Genomic DNA, 18,706 nt, shown 5'->3' on the forward strand with positions numbered 1-18,706 from the left:
TTGCTTTTCTAAAAAGTTCCCAGCTGCTGCTGCTTTTGCTGATCAAGTGACCACACTTGATCTTCATCATGTTGTTGGTATGATTCTATAGTTTTCTCTCAAGCAACTGCTGATTAGTGTTCCATTTTTTAAATATACCACAATTTGCTTATCCATTCATCTGTTGATGGACATTTTGGTTGTTTACAGTTTCTGGTTAATACAAATAAAACTGCTATGAATATCAATGTGTATGTCTTTGTGTGGGCACATATTTCTGTCTCTCACGGGCAAATACCTGGGAGAAGATAGGCTGGAGCATATGGTAAGTATATGAAACTGTAAGCTATTTTCCAATGTGGTTCTGCCATTTTACATTTTTACCTGTAGTGTACAAGACTTGTAGTTGTTCCACATCCTTGCCTGCTTGGTATGGTCAGTCTTTTTAACTTTAGCCTTTCTAGGAGGAGTGTAATAGTATCTCATTGTGCTTCCAATATGCATTTTCCTAATGCCCAATAATGATGAATATCTTTTTGAGTGCTAATTTAGCAATCATGTGTCTTTCCTGGCAAAGTGCTTATTAACATCTTTTTTTCCAATTTTTTGGAGCCTTACTTGTTTTCTTACTAAGTTTTGAGAGGTCCTTGTATATTCTGGGAATAAATCCTGTACCATATATGTAACTTGCAAGTATTTTCTCCTATTCTGTGGCCTCCTTTTTTCACTCTCTTAATAGGCAGAAAGTCATTTTTACCAAAATTATTAAAAACCTCATCAATTTTCCTAGTGCCTTCCCTTAATTGCTTGATATTCAAATTATTCTTTTTTGAAACAGGCATTTTTTATTTTCTCTGCTCCTATTGTTAACTGGTATAACTGCAGTCTCACTTGCCAACAGCCTTGTGTGTGATTTAAAGAATTCTTTAACATCACTTTCATCAGCTTCATGTAATCTTGTACTTGTAGCAAATTGTGCAGTTAAATTCTTTTGATTCATTTGATTTGTACTTGATTGATACTTGGGGATATTGCCACAGTCTCAAAGTTCAAACCAATAAGGATGTCAACTGAGGGGCACTGAGTGAGATAGCGTAGGGAAAATAAGTGCTAGTGTTTTGTATGGAAAAATATTTGAGTTGGGACTCATAAATGATCAGTTCATTAGAGAACATTATTGTGACTTTTGTTTCTGTATGTCAGCACAAATTTGTGGAATAAATACTAAACAACAAGGCCTGCAAGCAAAGACCACTTTCTGTCTTAATGTTTCATCTTATATCTTGATCTCCCCTCACTCATTCTGTTCTAGGTACTCTGGCTTTCTTTGTTTCTTGATCAAGCCAAGTTTTGTTTGTTTGTTTTTGTTTGTTTAATGCAAGAGCACCTACTTTTACTTCTAACCTAATAAGTGGGCCAAGAATTTAGACTTACTCTGAGTGCAATGGAAACCAATAGACAAGTTTTTATTCAGGAAAATGACATAATTTGATTTGAACTTTCAAGGATTTCTCTGACTCTGAATGGAGAATAGATCATACAGGGGTAAGAAAAGAATGGGAAGTAGAGAGACTAATTAGGAAGCTATTTCAGCAGTCCAGTGAAAGATGATGATGACTTGTATCAAGGTGAGATAGTGAAAAGTGGTCAGATTTGAGATATTTTGAAGGTGAACCTAATAAAATTTGATGATAGAATGTGGTGTGAGAGAAAGGGAAGAGTCATAGGTCACCCCCACATTTCTGTCTTTGGTAATAATAGCACATAGGTAAAGTCATCACTGAGATGGGGAAAACAGAGAGGGTACCAGGTTTAGGAAGAAGCAGTCATGAATTCTGTACTGGCCATACTAAGTTTGCCTACAAGATCCTAAGTGAAGATTCAAGAAGGCTTTTGGATATAAGTTTCTAGAGTTAGTGGTAGGAATTAGACTGGAGATATAAATTTGGAAGTTGTCAGCATATGGATGATATTTTATTTAATGTTAAAGTATCAAATAAAATTGTTTAAAAAACAGTATATAGAGAGAAGAGAGTAAAACCTTGAGGCTCCAAGGGGGACAGAGCAGGAGAAACCAATAAAGGAGTATGAGAAAAGGAAAACAAGGACAGAGTGATGAAGACCAGCTCTGCATTTGGATATTCACTAGGAGGTTCCCTGGAATCAGCATGTGGTTGTACTCATGGTTGAGATTTATCACAGTACTATAGTAAATACATACTGGCAGATCATAAGGGGGAAAGACACAGGTGGAGTCTGGAAGAATCCATGAGTAGGTTTCCTTAATGCCCTTTTTATTTTGTAAGGGGTCAAATAGAGCACACTCTTCCCCTGTCAGTGAAAACACACTGATAATGTCTGTGATGTTTCTGTACAAGGAAGCCCATTAGAGACATAGTGCCCAAGAATTTTATTTGGGTTCTGATCATGTAGGCACCCTCTGTCTAGGCACAGTGAGCCGTTATTATCAGTTAGGGAAAAAAGGAATACTACTGAAAATCAAGTTTTCAAACGCTAGCCAAGGGCCAACCTTGCAAGCCCTTTCAAAGGATAGCAATCTCATGTCTGCTATGTTAACTCTCTTCTGCACAGAATGGCATCATAGAAGCAAAAAAAGAGGAGAAAGTTTCCAGGGAGAGAGATGCTACTCAAGAATCAGGTAAGATAAGGACCAAAGTAGCCAATGGATTTGACAGTATAGAGGTCATTATTGACCTTGACACACACAATGCCAGAGGCATGGTAGGACAGAGAAGCTGGATTGGAGAAGATTCAAGAGTGACCTGGTGAGGGAATAGAGAAGTTTTCTGTGAGAGGAAGCAAAAGAAGGAAAGGTAGTATAAAGATGATAGAAGTCAATAAAAGGCTTTTTACTATGTCAGATACTAGCACATGTTTGTATTAGGATCAGAATTATTCATTAGAAAGGAGAGGTGAGATTGTGGAGGGTGAGGGATTGGATCCACAGCAGGAGTGAAATGATAGGAAGAGAGATACTCCCTACATTGAAACAGGAGGGAAGAAGGAGATATACAGATTTGGAAATCCCAAAATGAGCAACTTCTTTTTTTTCTTAAAAAAATTTTTTTTGGTAATATTTATTTATTTTTGACAGAGAGCGAGCGGGGGAGGGGCAGAGAGAGAGAGGGAGAGAGCGATAGCAAATCCGAAGCAGGCCCTGCACTGCGGGGCTTGAACCCACGAACCACAAGATCATGACCTGAGCCAAAATTAAGAGTCTGTCACTTAACCAACTGAGCCACCCAGGTGCCCTCCCCCCCTCCCCCTTTTTTTCTAATGGGTACACAGTGCTTGGGCTTTATTTAGTATCACGTCCGTGACCCAGGGCCAACTTGGAATCCACAGTCAGGACAGAGTCACATGGCCCACAGCTCGCTGGGACCCTCATTCTCCCTATCTACCCTGGTGCTGACATAAGCCAAGGGGGCCCCATAAAGAAAGAAGGTGCGGAACTCAGTTCACTTACAAGTTTTTAGAGCCCTGGCAAACTGAACTCCCAAAGCAGCTGCTTCTCCTGAGACACTGGTGTGTGGGCGAGGGTGGGTACTAAATGCTGGTCTTCTTTTGTTTCAGTCTATGCTTGTTCCAAACCCTCTCCAGGGCCACTTTTCCCATGAAGAAGGTGATGGCAAAATTATGCTTATACCAGTCTCTGTTTATAATACATGTGCTTCTGAAGATTTTCATTTAAAAGTTCCTTATAAAAGTCAGCCATCTCTTCTGCATCTATTGTTGTTTTTTGACATGATCTGGTTCTCAGTTCCAGGCCTTTAGCTTTTAGTCTTGAATAAATAAATTCTTCTTTTTGCTTATGTCAAATTATGTTTTTCCCTGAACCGTTGGCTCTATTCTTGTGTTTCTTATCTTAATTTTCTTAGTTTTTGTTCCAACAGTCATTTTCATGGATAGAAAAGTGAACAGGTAAAAGGTTTGAATTTTTATATAGGGGTCCGTCTCCAATTATGATAAGATTTTCTTGGCTCAGCACTGCATCCCTGCATGCTTTGGGCGAGAGCTGACAGGTGGGCCAGTGAAGGCATGGCAGAGCAGAGGGAGAAGGGCCCTCCTTGTGGGGCTGCAAGGCCACCACGGCCTGTAGCCCCCCCCCCCCCCCCCCCCAATGAGCAACTTATGATGGCTTTTATTTTCTCAGACAAGTATGAGGCAGTGTCCTCAGTTGAGAGTAGAGAGTTGTGGAAATGATGTGAAAGGTGTAAGGAAAAGGTATAAGAAAGTTGGGAATTTGTAGAGTAAGGAGGAAAATGATTTGGGAAAGAGAATGTATAAAATGGGAAGCTGACAGGAGAGAGGACATACTAGAGGTTTAGGAGGACTGTGGAATTATGTAAAATGTTTTATTTGTGAGTGGCAATAATTTGAATTGATGTCATTGAGATGTTTCAACCTCTACTAAGATGTGCTTCAAAAGGAAACTGTTGTATTGGATAGCAGTTAAAAATAGGAAGGAAATGATTGGGCCTTCAATCAAACAGTTCTTTATTAGCTCAAAACTACTTTACTGTAACAATTTCATTCCGAAATTACCACTGAACAGTTGAAACTGAATGGCCATCTAATCTTCTCAGCCTAACACACATCAAAAAATACACCTCTAACATTACGTTATAACTTCCCCCTTCAAACAAAACAGGAAGAGTGGTTATGTTTAGCTGATTGTGTGAGATGGTCTGTCGTATAGAGTTTCCGTTAGATCCTGATTATCAAGTTAGTGTATTATGTGGCAGTTACATACATACATATATATATATATATATATATATATTTTTTTTTTTTTTTCGATCCTGCCATGGTGGGAATATCTTTCCATTTTCACAGAAGTGTCTCATGAACACAGAGTATATTCAAAGGCAGCTTCAAGAATGTTTTCTACCTGACAGATATTGTTTTAGTATGTGTACGGACTCTTCTATTTGCTGAACCCCCTCTGAAACACTTGTCTCAGCCACCCTGCTGCTCCCGTTATCCCATTATTACTTTAGTTGTGAGATGAAACGATTCTTTTTAAAATAAATTGGTTCCTCTAAATAACGATATGTTCAAATGGCTACTTTAGTCTCTTACTTAATCTTAGGTTAAATCAGAGAAAAGATTTCAGCATGTAGAAAATTTGTTCAAGCCTGCAGTGACCTTGGTGTTTTTTTCAATCTGTAAATCACTGTTAACCATATTTCTTAGTTTGCTAGTGCATGCGATAATTAAACTTAGATTATGCCTTTCCTAGACACAATTAATTCAGTGCTACCAATTTAATTTTTACTTGTATGAATTTTATAATGTGAGCTTTTCATGTATTTCCAAAGTATTTTTATATAATCTGGGGAGTGGGATATAACACCTATGAGAGAGAAAGGTGGAAGAAGGAGGACTGAGTAGGGAGAGCCCTCAGACCTGGGTGCTGATCTGACACCGGTGAAAAAGTGGCAAGGAAACAGGATTGGACGGGGAGAGCCTCAAACTTTGATGTCCACCTAGCAAAGTCTCAGCCAACCCAGTGGGGAGCTCCAGAGAAGTCCTGTGTTAGGTAGAAATGGCTAGGCCCTAGTCGTGCTGTCATGATCAGTCATTGGTGGGGGCTGCATGGGAAGATGATGACCTCAGCTTGGATACTGCTGTGTGAGGTCCTGAAGGGGCTGCAGCTGGAGGCTCTTAGCGGCCTGCATTCTAACAGGTGAAGGGAGATCCAAGCCACACGTCTTCATGCCTCCTACATCAGTTGTGCCCCTTTTACTAAGATACTCTTCTCAAACAGTTCAGTTCTGTAGTTCAGAAGTACAAACCGTGGATTATTGCACAGTCCCTGACCTTAACTCCTTTGGGCCAGTCCCTCATTTCTCTGTTAGGTACTCTAAACAGATTAATCTCCTAAAAGATCATTTTTATCCTGGCAGTCCTTTGCTCAAAAATATTCAGTGTCTCCCTATTATTCCCAGAATAAAGCCTTAAGGCTAACACCGGACTGGTTTCAACCTAGCATTCTGTTTTTGTTTTTTTGTTTAAATTTTTTTTTTAAATATTTATTTTTGAGAAAGAGAGAGAGAGAGAGAGCATGAGTGGGTGAGGGGCAGAGAGAGAGAGAGAGAGAGAGAGGGAGAGAGAGACAGAATCTGAAGCAGGCTCCAAGCTCTGAGCTGTTAGCACAGACCTCGACAAAGGCCTTGAACTCAAGAGCTGTGAGATTATGACCTGAGCTGAAGTTGGACGCTTAACTAACTGAGCCACCCAGATGCCCCTCTAGCATTCTGTTTTTATCTACCTTTGTATCCTTTCTGGTCATTCCCTGTTGGACCTACTTATGATCTCTTCAACATTTCATTTATATTTACATGTTTCTTGTTGTTCACATAATGCCTTCTATTCTGTTTGACACACAATTCTTCCTTCTATCTACTTACCCAAAAGTCCAGCCTGTCTTTCAAGGTCCAGTTTATACTCCCTCTCTTACAGAAAGCAGTATCAGACCCTTCTTCATAAATAGTTCAATATTCCTCCCACTTTTTCATATTCTTCCCTATTTTATTGCTCAAGTTTTAATGTAAACATGTCTCTTTCCCAACTATCCTGTCATGTCGTTTGGGATAAGAGGAACACAATATTGTTTTTTTACTTCACAAGTACTCCATGATTGAATGAAGAGAGAGATGCATGAGAGAATAGTTAGTATAAGAAGCCACTACAGAAATGCCAAAAGTGGAGGAGAGACAAAACTTTAGGGTAGGGTGGTATAGGAAAATACCTCGGGAAATATATATGTGTGTGTATATATATATATATATACGTATATATATATACACACACACACACAGACACACACGATTTTTCTGAGAATAAGATCCATAGCTTTTTTTCCCCTTAAGATCCCTAACTTTTATCTGATTTTCAAAGGAGTCTTTGATCACAAAAAGATTTGATACCACTTGACTAGAGTTTGGGGCCTTGGTAGAAGAGAGGTTGAGCAGGATTGAATGTGATTTGGGAAGTAGGAAATCATTGGTAATCTCAAAATAGTTTCTGAAGAATGAAGAAGCAGAAGCGAGATCCCCAGGAATTAAGCAGTGAGTGGGTGGTGAGGAAGTGGATGTAGCAAATATAGATTTTACTTCCAGAAATGTATCAGTGAATGAGAGGGAGATATATGATAATTTAAGGACTAGGGGAAAGTTTGTTTTTGGGGGGTGGGGGATAGGAGATACTTGAGCATATTTACAAGGAAGAGGTGAAGTCTGGGTAGTCTGGGTTTGTGCTATAGCAGCAACTCCAAGAGAGTAGTGGCAGAAGACTTAAACGTTCATTTCTCACTAGTGCAAACTCTACTCTAGATTGTTATCTTCTTTGCTGAGACCATTGAGGCTGGCTGCTTCAGTCCTTAGGCTGTATGCTAATGACCAAAGGGGAAGAGAGAGATGAAGGAGTGGTGCAGAGGGGTCTCACTGCCACCACTGTGAAGTGACACTTGTTATTTCCATTCATGTTTCACTAGGCAGGACTAGTCCCTGGGTCATGCTTCATTTGGGGAGGGTGTTGGGGGGATGGACAGGGAATATAGAAGAAATATGAAAAGAGATTTGGTGAACATATATAATTATCTTTGCTACATGAAAGGATCACAAAAAAAGCAAAGAGCATTTTGTGAAGTTGAAAGTGGAATGGTTTTTAAATATCCTCATAGCTTCCTACAAAAACAGAGCAAGTTAGCAAAATCTCAAACCCATGAACAACATCAATAGCACATTTAGGTAGCAAGGTATGAACCTCCAAATATACACAGGTGGGGACACATCATGAGAGCAGCAAGATTCACATGTGATAGGAGGCAGAGAAAGCCAAAACAAAACAGAACAAAACACAAATTACACAAAGATGCCCCCAAAAAGGAATCCTACTTGGTGTATTAAAGTTTCATCTAAGGGTAGCAGTTAAAATTGAAGAGAAGTTTTGTGGGCTCAATTTTTCAGGTAAACCAAGGGAACTGTGGGAAGATCAGATGGTGCTAGCATGGTTTAGGGCCTATGGGATGGTGCTAGAATAGTATAAGCTGTATGTACTTTCACAACCAACCTAAGCTCCCTTCCAGGAGCCCTACATGAGAGAAGCTGCTAGGACAAGACATAAAACAGGCCATGTTTTATAACTACCACAAATAGTATATTGATTATAGAAACTCCAAATCTGAAAATCCATTCCTCTATTTTCCTTACCAATTATATTCAGTAGTATTGTCCAATCTCACATATAAGAGGGCTTACAATGAGATTACATAGCACTATTGAGGTACTTCAATAATAAAATATAGTCAACATGGAGACCCTTCAAATTTCACCAAAAACTCCCTCCCATTATCAAATTCCCATTCTCAGGAAAAATAAAAGTCTAAAGATTAAAACTCCTTGACAATTTAAGGGGCACCTGGGTGACTCAGTCGGTTGAGCGCCTGACTTTGGCTCAGGTCATGATCTCACAGCTCTGTGGGTTCGAGCCCCACATTGGGCTCTGTGCTGACAGCTCAGAGCCTGCAGCCTGCTTCGGATTCTGTGTCTCCCTCTCTCTCCGCCCCTAAGCCACTTGCATTCTGTCTCTGTCTCTCTCAAAAATAAATAAACATTAAAAAAAAATTTTTTTAATAAAAAAAAAATAAAACTCTTTGACAATTTAAGTCTAAAGAAATCAGTGATTAAGCTCAAATTCTCTTGCCTTTGAAATTTCAACTTCAAAGAAATATAATGTCCAGAATTCATCCTTTCTGTTTCATATTTCATTCAATCTTAGAAGAGTTTTTTTTTTATTAGTTCTTTTTTTTCCTAATTTTTTATTTTTTATTTTTTTAAATTTACATCCAAATTAGTTAGCATATAGTGCAACAATGATTTCAGGAGTAGATTCCTTAGTGCCCCTTACCCCTTTAGCCCATCCCCCATCCCACAACCCCTCCAGTAACCCTCAGTTTGTTCTCCATATTTATGAGTCTCTTCTGTTTTGTCCCCCTCCCTGTTTTTATATTATTTTTGTTTCCCTTCCCTTATATTCATCTGTTTTGTCTCTTGAAGTCCTCATATGAGTGAAGTCATATGATTTTTGTCTTTTCCTGACTAATTTCATTTAGCATAATACCCTCCAGTTCAATCCACGTAGTTGCAAATGGTAAGATTTCTTTATGATTGCCGAGTAATACTCCATTGTGTATATATACCACATCTTCTTTATCCATTCATCCATTGAGGGACATTTGGGCTCTTTCCATACTTTAGCTATTGTTGATAGTGCTTCTATAAACATGGGGGTGCATGTGTCCCTTTGAAACAGCACATCTGTATCCCTTGGATAAATGCCTAGTAGTGCAATTGCTGGGTCATAGGGTAGTTCTATTTTTAATTTTTTGAGGAACCTCCATACTGTTTTCCAGAGTGGCTGCACCAGCTTGCATTCCCACCAACAATGCAAAAGAGATCCTCTTTCTCTGCATCCTTGCCAACATCTGTTGTTGCCTGAGTTGTTAATGTTAGCCATTCTGACAGGTGTGAGGTGATATCTCATTGTGGTTTTGATTTGTATTTCCCTGATGATGAGTGATGTGGAGCATTTTTTCATGTGTCAGTTGGCCATCTGGATGTCTTCCTTGGAGAAGTGTCTATTCATATCTTTTGCCCATTTCTTCACTGGATTATTTGTTTTTTTGGGGTGTTGAGTTTGATAAGTTCATTGTAGATTTTGGGTACTAACCCTTTATCTGATAGGTCATTTGCAAATATCTTTTCCCATTCTGTCAGTTGCCTTTTAGTTTTGCTGATTGTTTCCTTTGCTGTACAGAAGCTTTTTATTTTGATGAGGTCCCAGTAGTTAATATTTGCTTTTCTTTCCCTTGCCTCTGGAGACGTTTTGAGTAAGAAGTTGCTGTGGCCAAGATCAAAGAAGTTTTTGCCTGCTTTCTCCTCAAGGATTTTGATGGCTTCCTGTCTTACATTGAGGTCTTTCATCCATTTTGAGTTTATTTTTGTGTATGGTGTAAGAAAGTGGTCCAGGTTCATTCTTCTGCATGTCGCTGTCCAGTTTTCTGAGCACCACTTGCTGAAGAGACTGTCTTTATTCCATTGGATATTCTTTCCTGCTTTGTCAAAGATTAGTTGGCCATATATCTGTGGGTCCATTTCTGGGTTCTCTATTCTGTTCCATTGATGTGAGTGTCTGTTTTTGTGCCATAGAAGAGTTTTGCAAGACTTAAATAGGGTTGGGATTTTTTGTAAACAGTTGTAGCTTAGTCAAACATTTTATTAGTTTAGTATCAAGTCTCTTACTGAGTTTCTAGAGAATCAAAAGAGTCAATAAGACATACAAAATTATTGCATTCCTGTTCCCACTCCCATCAGATTTAGAAAAAGCTATTCCCCAGTCACTGGTGTTGTCATTCCGGGCAAAATTTTGTTCTCAAAGCACATTTATTGGTGTTGTTAAATACCATGTAAAAGACTCTGGAGTCAGAGAGATTCTGAGTATTAGCTTTACCAAGATAGGTGATTTGATACAAGACTCAGTAATTGATGTTCTGTGAACATAAATGTAATTAGGAGCTGTTAAATTTGGCACACTGAATTTTCCATTTCTAGGGTGGATAATTTGCTATTCATATTAATTCCTGTCTCAGACTAGCATTTGAGATACTGTTCTCTAGTGAATCTTAGAAATTTGTACAGTTTTGGTCACCTGGATGGCTCAGTTGGTTAAGCATCCACCTTCAGCACAGGTCATGATCTCAAGGTTCACACGTTCCAGCCCCATATCGGGCTCTCTGCTGTCAGCACAGAGCCTGCTTTGGATCCTCTGTCCCTACCTCTCTCTACCCCTCCCCTGCCTGTGTTTTCTCTCTCTCTCTCTCTCTCTCTCTCTTCCTCTCTCTCTCTCTCTCTCTCAAAAATAAATAAACATTTAAAAATTTAAGTAGAGTTTGAAGACTCTATCAGTCAGGATAGGGTATGTTATGCTACAGGAACAAAGAACTTCAAAATGTGAGTGGCTTAAGGAGCACCTGGGTGGCTCATTTGATTAAGCATCTGACTCTTGATTTCAGCTCAGGTCACAATCTCACAGTTTGTGGGATTGAGCCCCACATCAGGCTCTGTGCTGACAGCTCGGAGCCTGCTTAGGATTCCCTCCTTCTCTCTCTGCCCCCTCCCTGCTGCCCACATGCTCCCTCAAAATAAATAAATAAACATTTTTTAAAAATGTTAGTGGCTTAAGACAACAACAGTTTATTTTTCACTTATACTACACATCCATTGTGGATTGGCAGGGAGTTCTGTTCACACTGTATTCACCTAAGGAACTAGGATGTCACAATCTTCACAAGTTTTTCCATGGTCCACATAGCAGGACAAGGGAATGTAACAAGTTATGCCCTGTCTCTAAAAAACTTCTGCCCAAGAGTAGCACATGTCTCTTTCACTCACATCACTTCCATTCACATTCAGTTGATCCAAATATGCTATGTAGCATTCTAACTACAAAGGGAACATGGAAGAATACCAATGCCTTGAGCTGCATTTAGAGTGAACTCTGTTCCCTAACACTGCTTTTATCTTCGGAGCCAACAGTTGTAATCCTTGGCCATCAGTTGCTGTAACTGCTTTCAGGTATAGAAGAGCCTAAACCAATGTTTCCCAAATTTGTCTGATCAAAATAATTACCTGGGTGCTTATTATTATTTAACAACTGCATGCAAAAAAATACTGATTCTATATCCTCTTCCTACAGAAATGATTTAGTAGTTCTGAGATGAAGTGTAAGAATCTGTATTTTCAAAAAATACCCTCTGTTAGACAATGAAACCTCCTTAGCATAGGTGTTGTTGTTGTTGTTGAATAGACTTTATTTTTTAGAGTGATTTTAAGTTCACAGAAAAATTGAGTGGAAAGTGCAGAGAAGAGTTCCTGCATATCCTTTAACCCCACACATGTACAACCTGCCCCACTATTAACATCCTGCATCAGAGTGGTACATTTTTTACAAAGGATGAACCTACATCAAGGTATCATTATCACCAAAAGTCCATGGTTTACCTTAGGATTCACTCTTGGTGTTATATATTTTATAGGTTTGAACAAATATGTAATGACATCTATCCACCAGTATAGTATCTCAAAAATTATCTGCCCTGCCTCTGCACCCCTCCTTCCTCAACTCCTGGCAACCACTTATCTTTTTACTTTCTCCATAATTTTGCCTCTTTCAGAATGTCATATAGTTGGAGTCATACAACATGTAGCCCTTTTAGGATGGGATTATTTCATTCAGTATTATGCATTTAATATTCCACCATGTCCTTTTGATGGCTTGATAGCTTATTTCTTTTTAGTGCCTAATAATATTCTGTTGACTGGATGTGTCACAGTTTGTTTATCCATTTACCGACTGAAATAGATCTTGCTTAATTTATGAATAAAGCTGCTCTAAACATCCACGTACACGTTTTTGTATGAACATAAGCTTTCAGTCCCTTTGGATAAATATCAAGTGTGACTGCTGGATTGTATGCTAAAGAGTATGTTTAATTTAGTAAGAAACTATCAGGTTGTCTACCAAAATGGCTATACCATTTTGTATTCCCACCAGTAATGCATGAGCATTCCTGTTGCTCCATATCCTTCCCAGCATTTGTCCCAGACTGTAGCTGTTAAAAGCCCATACAACTGCCAAAGTTAAAATGTTCTGAAGTCCACTCATACCTCTGAATTTATATAGCTCCTCTAAATTCCCAGTTTTTTGTTTTGATTTTTTAATATTCCTCAACATCTGTCCTTTGGGAGGTCTTCTGACTTAAGAGCTATACTCCCTTTTCAAACTACAGATTTCCCTAGGTCCTCTAGAGGCAGCTGGTCTCCTGTGCATCCTATGGCCAGTGAGAGAATGATTGGTCTGGGCTGTGTGGGCCTGCTGGCTGCCAAGAGATCTAAAGGCTACTTAGAGAATGCTGATTTATTCTGCATAAACTTAACAGTCAAGTGAGTCATTCCACTTCCCTGAAGGGAAAGTGAATACAGAGGCAGAGAAGCCAGGAGTTACATTCATTGGGTTCCTTCTTCATGGGAAAAAACTAAAGTATAGGAGAAGCTTTCTCTGTAATAGGGTGGCCTCTGTCTTCTTGGGCAAGTAGGAGACAACCTTATGTCATAAAAATATTTCAGGCAGGACAAGATTTGGGGACTTTAGGAAAATAGAGGTGGTTTAGAGTAGCTGTTGTGGGGAATGGAATAAGGACTCAAGAAGAGATTAATTATAAAAAAAAATTCCTGAGTGTCCCCAGTGGTCTAGAGTTAGAGTCCAATTAGATTTAGGAAGCAGTCAAGGTTTAAATTAATCCAGGAGCTGAGATGAAAAACGTGAACAATGGAAGGGACTAGTACTAACCAGAGCGGGAGAAAACCAAGATCACCACAGTGACCAGGCTTCACAAAGGACAAGTGAAGCGAATTAGAATACTGATACCACTGGCTAATGTTCATCATGGATTTAGTGTGTGCCAGGTTTATGTGGATTATCTCATTTAACCTTCACAGGAAGCCTGTGAGAAATTTAGGGCATAAAGGGATTAAGTAATTTGTCTCTGGTCACTCGGCTAGGGAAGAGCGGGTCAGGATTTAAACCTAGACAGACTGACTCTACAATCTCTAGCCTTAACCATAGCAGTACTAGATGAGGATTGATGGAATTTATGTTACTCTGAGGACAAATACCAGCTTCAGTAGAACGGAAGAAATGATGAGATGAGAGGTGATGGCTGGGGATGGACATTTGTTTAAATTGTGAGAGGTTGAGCAGATTCAAGATGCACAGAAGGTAGGTGGCAAGAAGTCAATCAGGCTGAGAAAACACAAGGTCAGGTTGTCAAAACGTCATGGACAGGGATGTTGAAGTTGTCAGGGGTGATGTAATTGGAGAGAAACTGCAATGTTCCAGAAGCTTTCAGGGTACTTAAGGGATAGACAAATATGATAGGGAAAAGAGAGTGGTATAGATATTTGTCCTAAATATCAAAGGAGAGTATGTAATTTATTGGAATCACTCACTCTCTCTCTTCTATCACTTTGGAGAGAACTACCCTCCTTTATTTTACTTAGGAGAAAGATAAGGAAAAAACAAAAGGCTAAAAACACGTTGCACTGCTAATAATCATGCCTGCCTGGTGACAAAGTAAAATAAATTGTTAAACCTCTGTTTGGCCTGTCTCATTTTAACACTGAGAATCGAGCTATTAAATACTAAGTACAGGTTTCCCCCCTCTATTTGAAAGTAGAATATCCCTATGAAACTTTTCATAAGCTGAAATGACGCAAAGGGAAGAAGCAATTACCATTATTTTATATGGAATTTTTTTTTTAGCATTCCCAGACCCAAAAAGTAACCTCTTAGGCTTTTTTGAGGCCTTAGAACACATGTTGCTAATGGATGTACAACATAAATCAAGATAAAGCACAGACGCTCATAGACACAGTTCAAAGCTATGCCGTCTTGGTGCTGAGACGCTGAATGTAGTTCCCAGGAAGGAGCTGGGTGGTGCTGCTCTTGCTGCTCTAGGTATGCAACTGCCTCTATCACATAAATTTGTTCTGCTGCAAAACCAACACAGAACACTCTTTGCGCTTCTCACCTTTTTTATTCAAAGCGAAAATCCTCTTTGGATTTCTTTCAGTTAGCACAAATAGGTACCAGTGGAGGTCTTTCACAAGAGCAAAGTGGCATAACGTGAACTTTCAAAAAGCAGGGGATACCTATAATCATTTATCATGAGAACATATGTGTATAACACTTTTATTCCCAGAACAAAAATATAACACTTTTATCCCCAGAAGCTGCTTTTCTATTTTTCATTAAAAATTTTTGATGTAGTGAGAAATGTCCCATTTAAATATAACTTTTATTTCCTTGGATACTCTTGAATAAAACATTCTCTCTTGCTGTTCCCTGGCAGAAATAATATTTACTGGCACTGTTTGATGACATTTAAAAAATGTCTCCTGCTTTGTATTATTCCATTCTCAAATTTGTATTAGGTTATACTTCATGAATACATAGCATTTTTTGTAGTTGTCTGTCTGTCTCTATCTCTGTTATCATAATAGAGCGAGGCCCCTGCTGTGCGGTTCTTAATCCCTTTTCAAGTCACATACATTTAATGCCATACTTTGCTTTGAGTCCTTTTTTATTTCCACTGATTGCCCTTTACTTGTTCTAAATGGTTTGTGTAATTTAGCACTGAGTTTTGGTACTTTTGGTATTAGATGTTTATTGGAAATATCAGATGACAATCTGGCACATTGTGACATCTAGGTGTATTTTCAGCTTTTTTCTATTTATATCTCCTTTGGTGTGGCTTTTAAAAAGAAAATCTAATATCTGTTTTGTTTTTGGTTTTTTTCCTTCTAGGGGATTTTTTCCTTGAGTAAGATATTTTGTCAAATTCATAAATGCTTTCAAAGAATCTTATATAAGTTTTAAATGATTTCAAGGCTCTTCTGGTTTCCAGAATATCTATACCTGAAAGGTTTATACTTGAAAAGCACCAGTAGACTTTACTGATTTAAAATACTCCTGCAATAGTCAATTTCCCCTTGATAGGTTAGTTAATGAATTTAAATTTGTTTTGCATTTGCCTCTCTGTTTTGCCTCTGCCAAATACAAGCCCAACACCTTACTATGGCATTCAGGGAGTTACTTATCAGAATCTGCTTATTCCTCCCGTCCTCATTTCCTCCAAGGGCTGCCACTCTGACCCACAGTCCTTGCCTTTATCATCTCTGGCCTGGGCTGTTTCAAGAGCCTCCCAGGTGATTGACTGACCCTGGCATTCCATCCCCTATCATCTTTATCCAGAATGGTCCTATTGAAACATCAGTCAAGTCATGTCACTCTTTAGCCCTTGAATGGCTTCCCATCTCATTCAGAGTAAAAGCCAAAGTCCTCATAGTAGCTAAGAGTTCCCATGTGATCTGGCCCTTCTTTCTTCTCCCACCCGATCCCTCCCTCCCCCCTCCCTCTCCTCCAGCTATCCTAACTTCTTGCTGTTCCTTGAATATTCCTAGATGCTTCTACCTTCAAGTCTTTGTTCAAATCATGGCCTTCTCAAGAGGCCTTCTCTGATCCCCTATTTTAAATTCATCTCCCCACAATCTCTATTCATTTCCCCTGCCATTTTTTGTTTAATAAAACATTTACTATCATCTGATATACTTTAATGGATGTATTGTTTATTACCTGCACTGCCACACACTCAAATATAAGTTCCATGAGGAGCTTATTGAATGGTGCCAGACACAGAGAAGGCTCTGCAAGAAGAAAACAAAAAAAATTGAATGAATTAACTTAGCAGTCAGCATGAGAAATGAGAAATGTATACAAAACAAAATGACATGCAAGTGAGGGCACTGGATATGAATCTGTGGTTACAATAGAATCTTTCTTTGAGAAGCATAGTGGAATCCTAGAGGGCAGGGCACAGGGAATAAAAGCCTTTTCGTTTGTATGGCAGACCTTCCTCTTCAGCTTCTGGGCTCCCTTGCCGAAGGTAACGTGGGGCTGAGGTAGTGCTTATCTTCACATAGTTTAGTTAAGCTAAATTGAGGCTGCAGGATTGCCTTTACTTGATGATCTCAAAGTACAGGATACCATTAGGCTAGCTTCTCCATTCTTCAGTCTGTCATAAATTTTCATTAGGAAATCTCGTGTCACTTTTATGGAAGAATATATAGTTCCTTCTTTCCCTGATTTGTCATTCTTTCTTGATTCATAAAGCCCTTTCCTAAAGATCTACTTCATTATCATTTCTATCATGCTTTGTGTTGGGTTCTAAATCCCACATGAAACACAGTTTTATATCAAGAAAGAAATTGAAGCTGAAAAACTAACAAATCTTTAATTCCAAGTTCTGTTTTTAGGCTGCTAGACCACAACCACCATTGGGGTGACATAATTTTGCATTTACTGCAACATTGGTTTAAAGAACCTGCCAGGGGGTACATCAAGTGCATGTGACTGCCGCCTTGCAGTGTTTGCTGCTGCAGGTGGTGTTGGTGTGCTGGAGAAACCAGAACGGAGCATGGAGGCGCACAACATCCTCAGCAAATGGGAAGTCAGTGTCCTGTTCTTTGGAACAGGAACTCATGTCAAGTTTTCAGGAATGACACATGACAAGCCAGATACTTAGAATTTTGAAACTGTGTATGATCAGATGCACAATGATCTCCTTAGGAAGGACAGAATAGCATTTTACATATGTTGGACAGAAGTAAGAGAATCAAGTCCTGGCCAGAAAGTCTCCAGAACTGTAAAGATCTGTTTGATCAGATCCTCACCTGTGAAGAGAGAGTGACCAACCCACCAGATGGTTGAAGATCTCAATTCCAGAGAGCAGGAGACCTGCTAGCCAGTGTGCAATGTGGACATCCAGGGCAGCCATGGAGAGGCCACCCTGGGGCGTTCATCTGTGAACTATGCCGGTGCATTCAGCACATGGAAAACATGAAGAATTAGACTGATGAGCTGTTGCAGGAGTTGGAGAAGAGCCACAGGGCTTTCGTGAACGTAGTCTGCTTCGACTGACCTGCCTGGCCTGGTGCCCAGTGGGCGGCGCACCCTTTTGAACCCATCTTCTTGAGCTTCCTCGTGTTAATGCTTTTTCCTTTCTGATATTTGTGTTTGCTTTTAGGTATTCTGCCAGTGGATAGTAGTAGTACCCAAATAAACTGTACATATGAAATGAGAAGATAGACACAAATGCCACATTAAAAACATCAAGTTTTTTCTATCTTATGAGTGGGATATTGATTATAAAGTTTTTTTTTCTTTAACCAAAAATGAAAACAACGGTTTATAGTATATTTCCCCCCATATGTCTGTGTCTTTCTTTGTAGTTTCTTTCCCTTCCCCCCAAAAGTTGCTGGAATGTACAAATAACCAGAATAAAGCAGTGGGCTTTATCTTATTAGGAAAAATAAAAAATGAAAAAAATAAAGAAGCTGTTGGACTTGAAGGGTGCAGGCAAGACTCCCCTCCCCCATCCCCATTCTCCATTTAAACGAGCTCTGAAGATTCAGCCTTCCCTACAAAATCTTGGTCAGCAATCATAATTTAAGATAATTCTCTTTTTTTTTTTTTTAAGTTTATTTATTTTGAGAGAGAGACAGTGTGAGTGGGGGAGAGGCAGAGAGAGGGAGAGAGAGAGAATCCCAAGCAGGCTGTCAGCACAGCAGGGCTCCAACCCACAAAGCCATGAGACTGTGACCTGAACCAAAACCAAGAGTTGGACACTTAACCAACTGAGCCACCCAGGCACCCCTCAGATAATTCTTAGATAGGGAAAAATCTAATCCACATTAGAAGTTACACATTTGAGATATTATTGCTCCTTAAAGGGGCAGGAACCCTTTAAATCCAGGCTAGTTTCTTCCTGTAGGATTGTACTGTGTTCAAGTCCCACCCACCTCCACATCAGCTTGAGGGCAGCTCACTCCCGGGACTGCATCCCTCTCTCCTGCCCTTCACTCCCTTGGCTCTTCCGTCTCTGGCTGATGTAGCCACAGCCTTTTCCTTTTAGCATTTTCAAAGTGAGACAACAATCCCCACATACCCCCAAATTTCAAGCTCTACAAGTGATTCTCTTGAAAATCTTTCATGTGAGGCACAAGCACTCCCATGTTGTCTCATG

General features: G+C 39.4%; 1 pseudogene; it reads left to right on the plus strand.

Moving 5' to 3' along the window:
* Positions 1-16,975: 16,975 nt before the first annotated feature.
* Positions 16,976-18,090, plus strand: LOC125936011 (RNA polymerase II subunit A C-terminal domain phosphatase SSU72-like; annotated as a pseudogene).
* Positions 18,091-18,706: the final 616 nt, after the last annotated feature.

This window comes from Panthera uncia (assembly GCF_023721935.1).
Source record: "Panthera uncia isolate 11264 chromosome A3 unlocalized genomic scaffold, Puncia_PCG_1.0 HiC_scaffold_11, whole genome shotgun sequence".
NCBI lineage: Eukaryota > Metazoa > Chordata > Mammalia > Carnivora > Felidae > Panthera > Panthera uncia.